Here is an 18,348-nt window from a genome sequence, read left to right as displayed (position 1 = left end):
TAGATCTTTCACACAACTAATCTCTTCCCAGATTCTCCTTCTTGGAGGACCCAAATTAATACACTTGACAAAAGGCTCTAGCCCTGCTTCTCTTCAACCCCAAGTCTTGAGAGGAAGCAACATCTTGACACAGTGTAAAGGCCAGTGGGGATACTGCAGCTGAAAGTGTGCTCAGTTAACAAACACATACACCCATTTGTACACCCCCACTGCAGTAGCAGCAGCTGGAAAATCCTTAATATCCGAGGCCAGACACCTGCCTGTAGAGCCTGATAATGCATCTGACAGCCAAACGTCCACTCATTGCTTTAGCTGTATGTTGAAATAAATATGGAGTGTTGAATTAATGCACTTCCAGCACAGTATTGTTTGAAAGCAGGTGAGAGATAAAGTATGATATCTGGTAGGAATAAAATGCTAATGAAAGGGGTTGTTTGTATACCCCCACAAAGACAAAGGATAAAGAAAGCAACAACCACCTGTGCACAGAGGGAAACAAGAGACTGTCTGCTACAGTTCCATGGACACAAACCACCGTTCTCATTGGTAACCCATGAACTACGACCTTACCCTCCCAGGAGAAAAAGAGGCAGCTTGTCCCAGCAAAGCAATACCATGCAGCACATGTGTGCACAGGCCTGGTTCCAGATTATATCCTCACAAGCATGACACTTCCCTGAGCTTTGCCCCCTAGCCAGCTGATGGTATCACCTTCTCCAAGTAAAAACTCCAGTCCAGATGCATCCCCTGCCCCTACAAGTTTAGGCATTTGGGCAACTAAGGCAAACGTTGTATATATGTGCTCTTCAGGGAACCCTGACTTCTCCCGAACAGCATACAAGCCCTAGGTTGAAGCTCGGACAACATATTTTATCTCTAAGGCACTCACAGTCCTACAAATTCTATCTCAAGTCCCACCTATGGAGGACCATGCTCTGATGCAGCCTGTGCTCAATGAGTTCCCTCATCTTTGAGTTCTTATAGCATTCATAGTTTAAACCACACCCTTTGTGGGCCAATTTAATAAAGGCTTACATTGTTCAGCATTGCTTTGTAGACCTTGGCTTTGTCTCCCCCACTAGACAATGAGACTGTTTACGACAGAGACTCTGTGCTATTTTTCATCTCTTTTTCCTTTAGAAAGCTACACTTTAGGCAGAATTGTAACCCAACTTTCCCTAAGTCCACAAACTCCCTTGGAGTCAAGATGAAAATGATCCTCCAAGTTTATGTAATTGGTCAGTGACCAACATCTTAAAATGTAAAGAACATCACACCAAATGCTGTGATGTTCCTGTTCTGGCTGAGCTTGCAATATACCTCCCATAGGCAGATGCCTGAAAGGCAAGTGACACAATGATGTTTGCAAGAGAAGGAAGGAAGGAAGAAGGAAGGAGGAAAGAGGCTCATGGGCACTCAAAATGAGAAACATTTAGAAATATGAGCCTTGTCTTTCTGGACTGGCTTTCACTTCATTCTCCACATTGAAAATACAAGAAAACCCCACTCCTTCCTCCCTCATTCTGCTTTCATGCCACAGACACACAAGGCATTGCTCTGAGACTTGAATTATAAAATGAATAAGATATGGCCCTGACCCTAAAATATTAAAATATTTTAATCTTACAGGGCCTTTTCCTCTTGTCCAATATTGTGATCCTGATTTCCAGTGAGAATAAAGTACAAATGTTTTCCAAGGCTCTTCTCATATTAAGCCTGTATTTCATAGACAATCTGCCTGCATCTTGTTGATGATCATTCTACATGATGCTGAAGCATTTCCCAAAGGGGCTTTTTTAAGAGGAACATGGATGGGAATTTACTTGCATATATAATGATTATATTTATGTACAATGGAACAGATTACAGAATGGTTTTGAAAACAGTACTAAAATCTCTCTGTGATCAGACCTATGGTTGTGTTTATACACTATCACACACACACTGCCAACTGCATGGCAGCACACCGTAGGAGGCTCCCTTCAGAGTCTTTTTCTGGAGGAGTGGTGCTCCTCTGACATCACACAATGCAACAAGCCCATCTATACACGTGTCTAATCAGACTAGTCCATAGGTATATATTTAAATGCTACATGATACTGGAGAGAATTTAGGAGCCTAAAGCAAAGGTACATAGTTACTATATGAAGATTGTAGAAGAAATGAGTTTTGTAAGTTCTTTCATTCTGTATGCATTGAATGGCTACCAAGAATAATCTAGATAAATGAGGCATTGCCCCTTACTAAAACAAGAAGATAAATCATTAAACTGTATAATACTATATATCAACTTGATTAGTGTATCAGATACTATTGATTGTCAACCCAGCATCCATCCTGCCTCTTTCCCAAAAAAGCCCTGATTTGTACAGCTAGCCACCCCTCCTCCCACAGCTATATACTCAGGATAAGTTGACCTTTCCCTCAGCTCCAAGGGAGTTCCCTTTCCCCTTGCTGATAATCGGTACTACAATGGCCATGTGACTCTATTCTGGTCAATAAAAAGTGGAGGGAAGCTAGCTAGGGAACTTCTTAGAAAAGCTTTGATATCCTAAGAGAGAAACAGAAGAACAATGAGCTCTCTTATTCCTCAGAATATTATTGGGCCTGGTTAAGATACCAGGAACTTCCATACCCACGTTACTCCTCACCTGATGTTAAAGTCAGACTGGGAATAGCAGAGCAGAGCAAAGGAAAGAACCTGGGTCCTTGATAACAATAATGAGCTGCTGAATCAACCGGCCTTGCAGACTGTTCTCTGGAGTTCTAGTCATGGGAGCAATAAATGTCCTTATTGCTTAAGTCTGTTTCAGTCAAGGTTTCTGTTATTAGCAACTGCATGCATCTTAATATATATAAACTTTTCTTTTAAACAAGTTCTAACAAAGTTCTAAGGAATCCTAAAGAAGAGACCAACTAACTCCTTTCCCCAAAGTATTAGGGAAAGCTTTACATAGGAGATTCTTTTTTTAAATTATTTTTTAATGTTTATTATTTATTTTTGAGAGAGAGAGGCAGAGTGCAACCAGGGGAGGGTCCGAAAGAGAGGGAGACACTGAATCCGAAGCAGGCTCCAGGCTCTGAGCTGTCAGCACAGAGCCCGATGTGGGGCTCGAACTCACGAACCACAAGATCATGACCTGAGCCGAAGTCAGACGCTTAACCGACTAAGCCACCCAGGTGCCCCTAGGAGATTCTTAAGGATTTATAGGAAATCTCCAGGTAGAGTAGAGGACAAGGACTTTCTAGAAAGAGGAATTCATAAATCAGTGACCACAGTGCTAACCAGGTATATCAAGCAGTTTGGGAAGGCTGACTAGGGCAACTGAAATCAGGGGCTGTAGCACACCTGAGAAATAACAGAGGGTGTTCAAGAAAGAGAGATGATTGGCAAAAAAGTCTTGAGAAAGAACCATGAGAGATTCTTGTTGGAAGAGAGATTTGCTGTGGTTTCCAGAAGAGGTAACAGCTTTGGAGACAATCATCTTAAGGGAGAAAAGAAAATTAAGGTATGGTAGGGACATGGAGAGGAAGTTAACATCAGAATTTGTCTTATATTTCTGTGAGGAAGAATTTAGCAAAGAAATTTGAGTACAGGAATGTCAAGATGACAGTAATAAAATTAAGCCCAAGGAAGAGTATTGTTTACCATTATTAGTACTTTTTATTATAGTGTGAGACTCTTTAAGGCAGGGAATCTGGGATACTATTTCAGTCACCCAGATTCAAAAAATATGAACTAGGGATTCAAAATGTGGAAATAAAGAAGAAAAGGGTCTGACAAATATTCTAAGGAAGCCAAATCAGTGGACACCATTTAACTGTGTGCAAGATAGTATTCACATATATTAAAGTGTCATCTCCACAACTTTTACATTTTTACTTTATAGTTATGTATCTCACCCCTACTCAGTCTTATCAAAATTGTTATCAGAACACTGGTTTAGAGAAATGATATGGGTTTGCATATCAAATACTGCATGCATTTCCTTTTAGCAGTTTAGTTTTACACTGAGATTAATCATAGATAGAACCAAAAGTAAAAATATGCAATGCCTTCTGATTATTTAGGGATTTCATTCCTTCTCTGCCCTCCCACCAATCTTCTAAATTCAAAGGACTTAAGGAAAGTGTGGGTGTTGCTAAAAGGGACACAATTTATTGCTTTGGGATGGTTCACTATCAACTTGCTTTGGTGAAGAAAAAAAAATCCTATAAGGGTTTCAGAACAGGTCTGAGGCAAGAGTAAAAAAAGTAAGAGTACCCAATAAGAGTACCCCATGATGTTTCAAGGTGGGAGGGGTCCATGAACTGTCCTACCTTAGGAAGCCTCATTCAAAGTTCTGTCTTCTCACAGGTTAGAGTCACATGGGAAATGACAAAAAGACACAACCACCAGATCTTCTACCACAGCAAAGTGTCCAATGTTTTTCTCCATCCTTGGTTTATACCAATAATGCAATAGGCACACACACATGCACACAACATACACAGAGATACACACTACATATTTCACAGCACTCTGGGGTTCTCAACATAGGATTATAGACAACTTTTCTCTAGAAACTATCTCAGCCACCAGCTTATATATAGCTCAAACCTTTTGCTGCAAGCATCTTAGGAGATTTACAGAAGAAATATAGATATGTAACTAGCCACATACTAAAACAAAATTATTTATAATGTTTACACAAAACAGTCTATTTTTTTGTTTTGTTTTTGTTTTCTGTAAAACCAGAAGGGGAAACATTATAAACAGATATAAATAGTGAAAAAGCAGAGGGGGGTGGGGAACTCTCTAATAAGTGAAGATTTTCTCCCAGCCCTCCTTTTCATCACAGGATAGTAATGTAGTGAGGAAGAGAAAAGAGAAGAAAGTAAAGGATACAAAACTAGGAACCACATACTGAACTTTATTTTCCTAGTTCTGAAACTTTAGTGTATCAGAAGTCTCTGGAAGCTTTGTTAAACACAGACTGCTAGACTCTGCCCCAAGTTTCCTACTCAGTAGTGGGTCTGGGTTGAGGCCCACATTCTTGCATTTCTAAAAAGTTCTCAGGTGATGCTGATGCTGTGAGAAGCACTGTAGTATAAGACAACAAATAATTCCCACCATTATGAGTGCCATCACAGTCCTAGAACTCTGTCAAAGTCCAAACCACCTCATGCTCATGCACACAGGTTTCATAGAGCATAGAGAGCCCAGAGGCATAATTAAAGATTCTACCTTCAGTCTCTTCCAAAAATTCAAGTCAATTAAACTAACATATGATGAAAGCCATTTTGTATGATTCATATGAATAAGGCACTTACAGAAACTTTCCCCACCCATTCTGACAACCACAGATATTTAAAACAAGCATAAGTGTGGACTTGCAACACTGCTTTCCCTGATGCTGGGGCAGGTGTTTCCAAGTCAGCCTCATCACTCTCTGTGGGACAGTTTAACCCAGCTTCTTGGCATGGATGTACTTTCACAATATTGCTCCCATTGAATTTCCCATGCTGGGCTTTATGCTATGACAGGATAACATTTCTGAGGCCTTAAGGTAAAAGAAAAACTTAACTTCTTGCCTCATTTCCCCACTCCTGACTACTTATCAACAGCAGAAGCTTTCAAGGTGGTGTTTTTGCCAATTATTCTATGCAGCCTTAGCCAAAGTTGTAAATTTTTGGAATTTCTTTTCCCTTATATGCAAACTGAATGAAGATCATTGTATTTTGCATGGATGTCCTGAGGATTAGCAATAATATTTATACTTAAGATACCTCAGTCTCTATCTTTCTGCTGTAAACTTTCTAAGATACCATCACCTGGCACAGAGTAGACATTTATTAAATAATAGAAACTCTGGGGCGGGGGGAGGGGGGCAAGACGATGGAACAGCATGGAAGTTTTTTGTGTGTCTCGTATCCGTGATATACAGCCAGTCCAACACTAAACCATCCTACACGCCTAGAAAACTGATTGGAGGATTAACACAACAATCTGCACAACCGGAACCACAGAATTCAGGAGGTATGCGGCACAGAGAGGTGAACTTGGGGAGCAAGAAGCCATGGTGGGGAGGGAGCCACTTTTGGGGGCGGAGAGAGAATGGAGATGGGGGTGGGGAGAGAATATGTGAAAAGCACCCCTCCCCCAAAGCAGCTGGAGAGAAAGTGGAAAATTGGAAACAGCCGCAGGGACTAAACTAAAAAGGGAGAAAGGAGAGGGTTTAAATTCCATTAAGACTGTAAACAAGGGGAGCACAAAGTCACCCAACTCTGCAGCTCGATACCTGGCAGTGCTCTGGTGGGAAGGGCAAATCCCCAGGAACAGAGTGGGGTCCGGGAGGTTCTGGGGCCACATGGGAAAAAGCAATTCCACTGCAGGAAGTACATTTGATAGAGGCTGTGAGGCAACCTGGGCCCAGCAGACCCCAGAAAATGGCCACATTCATGGTGCTGGAACAAGGTCGTTAAGGGTGAAGGCTGGTGCCAGATGTGTGTTGTGATTTTCCATAATCCTGAAACACTGCTGCTACACTATCTCTCGAACTTTTTCTGGGGCAGGCTGGCACCTGGCTGCAGACCCAGGGCACCGACAGCAGCAGGGTCCAGCAGGCGTTCCTGGGTGCAGCAAGCATTCAGCCATTGCTCATTTGGCTGTTGCTCGGTGAGACCCTCCCACAGAGGGGTCAATGGGGTCAAAGCTGCAGTCTTTCAGAAGTAAGGGGCTGGGGAAAATAGCCGCATCTGAGACAAAACTGGGGAGAGAGGTACTGCCTGGGGCCTGGTCACGGACAGTGAAAAAGCGGGGAGTGGACCACAGCTGAAGACAGAGGATGGGTGCACGATTGTTGACAGGGGAAACAGAGTTCCAATACTAGAGACTGGGCAGCTGGGTGACGTCATTTTCACCACTCCTGCACATGCGTATACGCACCTACGTGCACCACAACAATCCACCTCAGCAGGCTAGCAGCGCCATGTAGTGGAGAATGGAGCCATTATACTAAGCCCCGCCCAACTGGGCCAACCTGGCGCTTCAAGAAAACAAGTCTCACTGCCTACTTAGTTTATGGACTATAAAGCACTTTATAGTCTAACTTTTAGGGGAAGACGAAGTAATTTCAGTCCTATTTCAGTCTGTTAGCAGGTCTATCTATTCACTTTTTTTCTCTTTTTCACTTCTTTTTCTTGAATACGGAAGCAGAAAAAAATCATTTTTATTTTCAATTTTTATTAAAAATATTTTTCTTTAATGTTTTACCATATTTTAAACTTTTTTGTAAATTTTGCAAATTCTATTTTACTTCCATCATTTTATTTTAGTCTCCTTCAGTGTATTCACTTTTTCAAATTTTCAAATGATTTTTTTCTTTTTCTTTTTTTCATTTCTTTTCTTTTTCTTGAACACAGAGAGAAAAAATACATTTTTATTTTTAATTTTTATTAAAAATATTTTTCTTTGCACTTTTTCTACTATATTCTTTACTTTTGTGTAATTTTTTTCAAATTCTATTTTACTTCCATCATTTCATTTTTGTCTATGTCAGTGTATTCATTTTTTCAAAGTCTCAAACGATTTCCTTTTATTTTCTTTCTTTTTCTTTTTCCCCCTTTTTTCTCTAATCTATCAAACCACTTTCAACACCCAGACCAAAACACACCTAGGATCTAGCATCATTTACTCGATATTTTTCTGTGTGTGTTTTTAATTTTTAATTTTAATATTTTTTAAAATTTAATTTTTTTTAATTTTAATTTTTCTAACTCATTAATTCATTTTCTCCCTTAAAAATGACAAAACGAAGGAATTCACCCCAAAAGAAACAGCACAAAGAAACGACAGCCAGGGATTTAACCAACACAGATACAAGCAAAATGTCTGAACCAGAGTTTAGAATCACGATAATAAGAATACTAGCTGGTGTCAAAAATAGATTAGAGTCCCTTTCTGCAGAGATAAAAGAAAAAAAACTAGTCAGGATGAAATAAAAAATGCTATAACTGAGCTGCAATTACAGGTGGATGCTGCAGTGGGAAGGATGGATGAGGCAGAACAGAGAATCAGCAATATAGAGGACAAACTTATGGAGAATAGTGAAGCAGAAAAAAAGAGGGAGATTAAGGCAAAAGAGCATGATTTAAGAATTAGATAAATCAGTGACTCATTAAAAAGGAACAACATCAGAATCACAGGGGTCCCAAGAGAAGAAGAGAAATAGGGGTAGAAGGGTTATGTGAACAAATCATAGCGGAAAACTTTCCTAACCTGGGGAAAGACACAGACATCAAAATCCAAGAACCACAGAGGACCCCCATTAGAGTCAACAAAAACTGACCATCAACAAGGCATATCATAGTCAAATTCACAAAATACTCAGGCAAGGAGAGAATCATGAAAGCAGTAAGGGGAAAAAAGTCCCTAACCTACAAGGGAAGACAGATCAGGTTTGCAGCAGACCTATCCACAGAAACTTGGCAGGCCAGAAAGGAGTGGCAGGATATATTCAGTGTGTTGAATCAGAAAAATAAGCAGCCAATAATTCTTTCTCCAGCAAGGCTGCCATTCAAAATAGAAGGAGAGAGAAAAAGTTTCCCAAACAGAAATTAAAGGAGTTTGTGACCACTAAACCAGCTCTGCAAGAAATTTTAAGGGGGGGGGGCTCTCTGAGGGGAGAAGACATGAAAATATAAATAAACAAACAAACAAACACCAAAAGCAACAAAGATTAGAAAGGACCAGAGAACACCACCAGAAACTCCAACTCTACAAGAATCATTAAGGCAAAAAAATCATATCTTTCAGTACTCACTGTAAACATCAATGGGCTCAATGCTTCAGTCAAAAGACATAGGGTAACAGAATGGATAAGAAAACAAGATCCATCTATATGTTGTTTACAAGAGACCCACTTGAGACCTAAAGACACCTTCAGATTGAAAATAAGGGGATGGAGAACCATCTATCATGCTAATGGTCAACAAAAGAAAGCCAGAGTAGCCATACTTATAGCAGACAATCTAGACTTTAAAATAAAGACTGTTTCAAGAGATGTAGAAGGGAATTATATCATAATCAAGGGGTCTATCCACCAAGAAGACCTAACAATTGGAAACATTTATGCGACAAATCTGACAGCACCCAAATACATAAATCAATTAATCACAAGCATTAAGAAACTCATCGATAGTAATACCATAATAGTAGGAGACTTCAACACCCCGCTCACAGCAATTTGTTGATCATCCAATCAACAAATCACCAAGGAAACAATGGCTGTGAATGACACACTGGACCAGAGGGACTTAACAGATATATTCAGAACATTTCATCCTAAAGCAGCAGAATATACATTCTTCTCCAGTGAACATGGAACATTCTCCAGAATAGACCACATACTGGGATACAAAGCAGCCCTCGGCAAGTACAAAAAGATCGAGATCATACCATGCATATTTTCAGACCACAATGCTATGAAACTCAAAATCAACCACAAGAAAAAATTTGGAAAGGTAACAAATACTTGGAGACTAAAGAACATCCTACTAAAGAATGAATGGGCTAACCAAGAAGTTAAAGAGGCAATTAAAAAGTATATGGAAGCCAATGAAAATGATAACACCACAACCCAAAACCTCTGGGATGAAGGAAAGGTGGTCATAAGAGGAAGTATATAGCAATCCAGGCATTCCTAAAGAAGGAAGAAAGATCTCAGATACACAACCTAACCTTATACCTTAAGGAGCTGGAAAAAGAACAGTAAATAAAAGCCAAAAACAGAAGAGACAGGAAATAATAAAGATTAGGGCAGAAATTAATGCTATCAAAACAAAAACAAAAACAAAAACAAAAACAAAAACAAAACACAGAGCAGGTTAATGAAACCAGAAGCTGGTTCTTAGAAAGAATTAACAAAATTGATAAACTACTAGGCAGTTTGATCAAAAAGAAAAAAGAAAGGACCCAAATAAATAAAATCAAGAGTGAAAGAGGAGAGATCACAACCAACACAACAGAAATGAAAACAATAATAAGAGAATGTTATGAGCAATTATATGCCAATAAAATGGGCAGTCTAGAAGAAATGAACAAATTCCTAGAAACATATACACTACCAAAACTGAAATAGGAAGAAATAGAAAATTTGAACAGACCCATAACCAGTAAGGAAATCAAATTAGTAATCAAAAACCTCCCAAAAAAACAACAGTCCAGGGCCATATGGCTTTCCAGGGGAATTCTACCAAACATTTAAGGAAGAGTTAACACCTATTCTCTTGAGGCTGTTCCAAAAAATAAAAATGGAAGGAAAACTTCCAAACTCTTTCTATGAAGCCAGCATTACCTTGATTCCACAACCAGACAGAGACCCCGCTAGAAACAAGAACTATAGACCAATTTCCTTGATGAACATGGATGCAAAAATACTCAACAAGATATTAGCCAACTGGCTCTAACAATACATTATAAAAATTATTCACCACAACCAAGTGGGATTTATACCTGGGATGCAAGGCTGGTTCAATATCCACAAAACAATTAACGTGATCCATCACATCAATAAAAGAAAGGACAAGAACCATATGATCCTTTCAAGAGATGCAGAGGAAGCATTAGACAAAATACAGTATACTTTCTTGATAAAAACCCTCAAGAAAGTAGGGATAGAGGGAGCATACTTCGAGATCATAAAAGCCATATATGAATGACCCAACGCTAATATCATCCTCAATGGGGAAAAACTGACAGCTTTCCCCTTAAGGTCGGGAACAAGACAGGGATGTCCACTCTCGCCACTGTTATTCAACATAATATTGGAAGTCTTAGCCTCTGCAATCAGGTAACACAAAGAAATAAAAGGCATCCACATCAGCCAGGAGAGGTCAAACTTTCACTCTTTGCAGATGACATAATATTCCATATGGAAAACCCAAAAGATTCCACCAAAAAACTGCTAGAATTGATTCATGAATTCAGCAAAGTTTCAGGATATAAAATCAATGCACAGAAATAGGTTGCATTCCTATACACCAACAATGAACCCACAGAAAGAGAATTCAAGGAATTGATCCCGTTTACAGTTGCACCAAAACCCATAAAATACCTAGGAATAAATCTAACCAAAGAGGTGAAAAATATATATGCTGAAAACTATAGAAAGCTTATGAAAGAAACTGAAGAAGACACACACACAAAAAATGGATAAAGATTCCATACTCCTGGATAGGAAGAACACATATTGTTAAAATGTCGATATTACCCAAAGCAATCTACATATTCAATGCAATCCCTATCAAAATAACACCAGCATTCTTCACAGAGATAGAACAAATAATCCGAAAATTTGTATGGAACCAGAAAAGACCCCGAATAGCCAAAGCAATCTGGAAAAAGAAAACCAAAATGGGAGGCATCACAATTCCGGACTTCAAGCTGTACTACAAAGTTGTAATCATCAAGACAGTATGGTACTGGCACAAGAACAGACACTTAGCTCAATGGAACAGAATAGAGAACCCAGAAATGGACCCACAAACCTATGGCCAACTAACCTTTGACAAAGCAGGAAAGAATATCCAATGGAATAAACACAGTCTCTTCAGCAGGTGGTGCTGGGAAAACTGGACAGCAACATACAGAAGAATGAACCTGGACTACTTTCTTACACCAGACACAAAAATAAAATCAAAATGGATGACAGACCTAAATGTAAGACAGGAAGCCATCAAAATCCTCTAGGAGAAAGCAGGCAAAAACCTCTTTGATCTTGGCCACAGCAACTTCTTACTCAACACATCTCCGGAGGCAAGGGAAACAAAAGCAAAAATGAACTACTGGGACCTCATCAAAATAAAAAGCTTCTGCACATCAAAGGAAATAATCAGCAAAACCAAAAGGCAACCAATGGAATGGGAGAAGATATTTGCAAATGATGTATCAGATAAAGGGTTAGTATAAAAAATCTATAAAGAACTTATCAAACTTTACACCCAGAAAGCAATCCAGTGAAGAAACAGGCAATAGACATGAATAGACACTTCTCCAAAGAAGACATCCAGATGGCCAACGGACACATGAAAAAATGCTCAACATCACTCATCATCCAGGAAATACAAATCAAAACCACAATGAGATACCATCTTACACCTGTCTGAATGACTAACATTAACAATTCAGGCAACAACAAATGTTGGTGAGGATGTGGAGAAAGAGGATCTCTTTTGCATTGTTGGTGGGAATGTAAGCTGGTGCAGCCACTCTGGAAAACAGTATGGAGGTTCCTCAAAAAACTAAAAATAAAGTACCCTACGATCCAGCAATTGCACTACTAAGCATTTATCCAAGGGATACAGGTATGCTGTTTTGAAGGGACATATGAATCCTCCAATGTTTATAGCAGCACTATCAACAATAGCCAAAGTATGGAAAGAGCCCAAATGTCCATCAATGGATGAATGGATAAAGAAGATGTGGTATATATGTACAATGGAGTATTACTCGGCAGTCAAAAAGAATGAAATCTTGCCATTTGGAACTACATGGATGGAACTGGAGGGTATTATGCTAAGTGAAATTAGTCAGAGAAAGACAAATATCATATGACTTCACTCATATGAGGACATTAAGAGACAAAACAGATGAACATAAGGGAAGGGAAACAAAAATAATATAAAAACGGAGGGGGACAAAACATAAGAGACTCATAAATACGGAGAACAAACTGAGGGTTACTGGAGGGGTTATGGAAGGGGGGATGGGTTCAATGGATAAGAGGCACTAAAGAATCTACTCCTGAAATCATTGTTGCACTATATACTAATTTGTATGTAAATTAAAAACAATTAAAATGAAATTCAAATAAATAAATAAATAATAAATAAATAAATAAATAAATAAATAAATAAATAAATAAAGGAAGCCTTCTAGAGCTAAATGTGTGAAAGAGTATGGGTTTTATGGTCCTGGGCTTAAAGAAGCTCAGCTTGCTGTTGGTTCCCACCAAGTCACTTCATGTCTCTATGTGCCAGTTTCCTTATATGTTCTTTTCTCTTTGCTTTGCTTTTCTTTCCTTTTCTCTTCTCTCCTTTCCTTCTTTTCTTTCTTTCCTTTCTTTCTTTCTTTCTTTCTTTCTTTCTTTCTTTCTTTCTTTCTTTTTTCAAGAGAGAGCATGAGCAGGGAAAGGAACAGTGTGAGAGAGAGAGAGAATCTCAAGCTGAGCATGAGAGAGAGAGAATCTCAAGCTGAGCATGGGACCCGACATGGGGCTCAATCCCATGATCCTGAAATCATGACCTGAGCCAAAATCAAGAGTCAGAGGCTTAATTGCTTGAGCCATCCAGGAACCTCAGTTTCCTCATTTGTAACATGAAAATGTTATACCTCCTCCCCAACACACACACATGCACATACAAACACACCCAGGTTTGTGATACCCAGTGGTCGCATGGAGCCAAACTACCAAGGTTTGAGTCCTGGCTATGGCATATCATAGGTATGTGATCTTTGACAAGTTATTGATTTTTGTTGTCTCAGTTTCTGCATCTAAAAAAAGGCTGTTGTGAGGATTAAATGAGTAAACACATGTAAAGCCCTTATGACAAAATAGTTCACATAGTAAATGCTATTTGTGTTAGCTATTTTCACTATTATATTTTGATGTAATAGATGTTTAACAAATGTTGGTTCTTGATATTTCCACTTCTTTAACCATATAATTTTAATTCAATTTAGACTATAATAATATCTCTGTAAACAGTTTGAATCATAGATTCATTTTCTTGATGTGTACACTCATTACCTTTTAATACCCTGAGAGGGGAATCTTTTGAGGAATCATAATAGTTTGCACTCAGGGTTTCCTCTGTAGTTCCTTAGAGATCCAGAAGCACAACAGAATGTATAGGAGGTTATTTTCTTAAAATCAACTTTTGAAAACCTACAGAGAGCAATATGCCTTGAATTTTTTCATTTTTTCAACGTTTATTTGGCTAACACTTTACCGCACAGAAAATCTTGCCCTGATCTCTGAAGCTTCTTAAAGTCAACCTTTTTACACTAAAGGGAAAACAAGTTTAGTTCACTGGGCTCTTAACCCTAATTACCTTTCCTACAGATCCCTTCAAATTAAACCAGAACCACTCTGATTTTCACATGACATGCATCCATAAGCCCCTGAATCTCAACCTGCTCTCCCTGTTCTGATGGTATAACTTGGTCTCCTTACCTTTCTGACGGGAATTCAATAGCATTTAATGAGCACTCCTTACAAAATCAGAGCAGGACTAAAAGAACTAAGAGTGGTAAAATAACACTAACTAAAATCCTGTCTGGAAGAAAGGCCTGAATATCATTATAGGCTGGTAGGGTTCTGGAAAGAAAGCTACTGGTTTGGTTGGAGTGACTGAGAGATGCCTGACGGCTGAAGCTAGTCTTTGCCTAAATTTTGAAGGACTTTCGAAGCTGGAAGGGAGCTTTCATTTTTTCCTCTTTTTACAGATATGAAAAACAAGGCCAGAGATTAAGTCACTTGGCCAAAGTAATGCATCTAGCTACTGGGGAAAAAAAAAAAGTCATCAAGATTGAAAAACCCAAATCCCCAAGAGAGAATCAAATGCTTTCTCCATTAAAGCATACCACATTTGAATAAGTACAAAACCTCAGAAGAGCCTTCCAGGCAGGGGGAGGAGGGCAAAGTGGGCAAAGTGGCAGTAAACAACTCCTATGGGCCTGGCAGTCAAGGAGTCAGTGCTGGACAGGAGCAGAGCAAAATGGATCAGTAGGGTGGAGCCCCATCATGTTCAGCAGCACAATTTTATCCTGAGGAACTTCCAACCAGTGCCCTATGATTTTTTAAGAAAGATAGCTTTTAAAACCTTAGTGATTCACATGTAACTGTATTATCTTTAAATTCCAAACAAACAAACAAAAAAGCTATTGAGTAAATTATTTAACCTTATTGTATTGCTAAGTATACTGTTAGATGATAAGACATAGTTTACATAGTTTAATATGGCATAGTTTGATGAAATAAAAATCTAAACTTTGTGGCTTGGAATTTCTTGGAATTTCTCTTCTGTCTGCTAAATAGTGAGCAAATTTCCACATGAGTTCAGAGACTGTCCCTTATATTGGAAGGCCATAAATCAAAGATAGACTTCTAAGAGGTTTGAATTGTTCTGTCCCTAAGCTTAGATCCCAACCCTCAAAGGTATGGCATTATGAATGTCCTATAAAGTATGAGAGCCTCCAGTGATGTGTAATGAAATTCTTAATGCTATCGGGGAATAAGGAGAGATTTTTCTTTTACGAACTATAAGCATGGGATGCAGGGCCCTAAGTGAGCAGCACTAAGTGCACCAGCTGCTGTCAGTCAATATTTTGGCCATTAATAGTCATTTAAGCTATTAGTCCAATTTAAATGACTATCATCATGGCTTAAGATATAAACCAGTTATAGATTTCAATCCTTAAATTTTGAAATAATGAGAGCGCAGAATGTCATGAAACACAATTACCCATTACTGTTCCTCATAAAGCAGAAATATGGTTATAACGCTGTTACTGATTTTTAAAAGCATCCTAGGACCCTTAATGTCAAAAAAAGAAGATATTTTTCATATAATAGATTATTTGTAGTTGGGAGTATCAGACTGATCTCCAATGAACACAGAATCAAACTGAACACTACACATGATTTTTCTTGGCCTCCACAACCCCTCATAGGATATTTTAAGGTTAACAACTTGGAAATTGTTTCTATCAATAACTATAAGAGAGCAATTAAATGTTCTATTTGATAACTTTTCCCCTCATTTTTCTTGAACTGCTCATTTCCTAAGCCCCTGCTCCTTAGAATTTTTAAGTTGGATTCCTGATCTACTGATAAAATGCATTAACATCTAATCTTTCTTCTAAAGGATATTTGACACATTTCAGCAGAATAACCAGCAGAAAGGCAGAATGTCTTAGTAGAGATGGAGGTTGAATCCCAACTCAGCAGCTAATTACATGACCTTCACCTAGCTAAGTTTTCCTTTCCTTGCCTGTGAATTAAGATGTTGGAATTATGATCTCTAAGACTCCTTCCCAACTTGTGAATTTCAAATTCATTTATAGGCATTGGGTACTTCATTCACTTGGCATTTCCTTTCCCCTTCTCATTTAAACGTGTTTATTAGAATGTCCAATCTTGTTCCTCTGTTGTAGTTTCAGACTATTTTATCACTGATAGAAAGTCCCCAATAAACAGTTTAGATATAATGATGAACAGGAGCCAACTTTATAGACATGTGTGTGTATAAAAGCACATGGACCTTGCTATGAATGACTGTTCAGTTTTGGGGAAGTTAGTTCACTGCTCTGAGATTTAGTTTCTTCCTCTGTATAATGAGGGGGCTGGAGAAGATAACCTCTATGATCCCCTTAAATTTCAACAATTATAATTCTTTACCAACAACAAAAAAATAACACTAAAATGAAAGTATTTTCATTCATTTATATAGTTTAAGATAACTCAAGGATACTCAAAATTTTAGTAAAGGAATAGTTATGCATACATATGCATGTTTTCATAATTTTTATAATCATTTTACTTTGCATTGTTTCAGAATTCGCTTTCAATAACTTACATATAAAAAATTCAGAGGAAAGGAAATCAGACAACTTAATCCCACTCTTATAAACCACAAGCCTTAAGAATAGCAATTTAAAGAAACGCTATCTGAACCATTCTGCAATACACTAATATTTTATGATTTCAACCTCAACTTGAAAGTATTTCATGAAGTTTTTAAGAAGTAAAGGTAATCTGGGACTTTTTCAGGCTCAAAAGTAAAAGTTGCACTTATATATTATGAGTACAAACTATGGTTGAATTTTAATAAATCATCAAAATTTAATCAAATGTTTACAAAAGAATGTATCCATCATGGATTAGCTGAAATTGGTAAAATGAGTCATAGTTTAACCGTATTCAGTGCCATGAAGAAATCTTCTAATAAAGGTTTATAATTTAAAAATCTGTGTTGTTATGCAAAACCATATATAGCCCTTTAATTCAATGCCAAGAATTACATTGTTTCTGGCTTCTCAGATTACATCCCATATCCTCTTTGGTTATTTATTAGCCAAGTCAAGAGAAAGATCATGGTTCACTGTTGATGGAGAAAAGCAAATGACTGGTACCTCGGGCTTTACACCTGACAGAACCACTTCCTTTCTGTTTGACATTTTCTTCAACCTGATTGTGTTTTCCCCTCAAATGAAAGTTTTGTTTTTTGCTTTAAGACCCTCAGTACAAAAGAATTTAACTCTGTGCTCGGAAGGGATCAGCACATCAGTCTCCTGAAAGAAAATATACTGCTTAGCCTATAACTTTTAGTTCCTAGCTCAAGTATCTCACCATGGAATCTAGTTTAGGCATAGAATTTCTTACAGTCTCAAATCATGACTGTACATTATTATCATCACAACATCACATGGTTAGCATATAAAATTGATCCTGTGCCCTGAACCTCAGGGATATAAAAGGCTTTAAGACTTCCAAAATGAGGGAAGAAAAATATAAAAGTACATTTTTTGCTATGAATTATAGCAATGCTTCACTTGTTTTCATTGTGTTCAAAGTTCCTATCCATTACCAAGCTGAGATAAGAATAGTATAGCAAGTTTTAGAACTACTGGTGTCTTGCATTGTACTTTCAAAGATGAGAGTACAGCATGGATAATCTCTGCACATTTTACTAAACTTTCTGAAAGGAATGACACGGTAAATTGTACAGAAAGAGCAATACTTCAGGAGTTTAAAATATTAAATGCTTTTCCAGATCTTTCCCCCTACTCCCCGCCAAAGGCACATAGCATATAATATTAAAAATGACAGTAATTATAAATTAGAAAGTGTAAAATCAGGCTAAGAAATGAAAAGTATTGCATAAGGAAACTTTTGTATAAGAAAATAAAACATTGCCCATATAATTAAAATGGGTTTGGATACAGTTTTTCCAATAGCAGGGGTGGGGTATGTTTCTGCCAGTTTCCTTCTTGAAACTAGTTGACATAAGACGATTCATTCCATACAGTTTTAAATAATGCTATTTCCAGAACGTTATAAAACTCATCAGTCCCTCCTGTGAAAGATTGCTGCTCTTTGTGACTGCAGAGTCCTGACTTCCCAATATCTATCATTACAAAAACAAACAGTTTGCTCGGTTGGACTCCCCACATGACAATGGACCCGCATCTGTCAACAGACTCGCATTATGTGCCGCCTGAGAACACGACTATGACATTTACTCTTGTGACAGGGCAAATTTCAGCAGCTCATCTGGAAAGAGATGAGCATTCATTATGCTGCA

General features: G+C 38.1%; 1 protein-coding gene across 8 annotated transcripts in view; it reads right to left on the bottom strand.

Moving 5' to 3' along the window:
* The window catches only part of SLC9A9 (solute carrier family 9 member A9), a 701,238-nt gene that overhangs the window by 558,781 nt on the left and 124,109 nt on the right, over positions 1 to 18,348 (bottom strand). The gene's annotated exons all lie outside the window — the stretch shown is intronic.

This window comes from Panthera pardus, unplaced genomic scaffold (assembly GCF_024362965.1).
Source record: "Panthera pardus isolate Hobbes unplaced genomic scaffold, ASM2436296v1 HiC_scaffold_16, whole genome shotgun sequence".
Lineage (NCBI taxonomy): Eukaryota > Metazoa > Chordata > Mammalia > Carnivora > Felidae > Panthera > Panthera pardus.
Note: the sequence above shows the minus strand (reverse complement) of the source record. Positions and strands in the feature narration are given on the sequence as shown.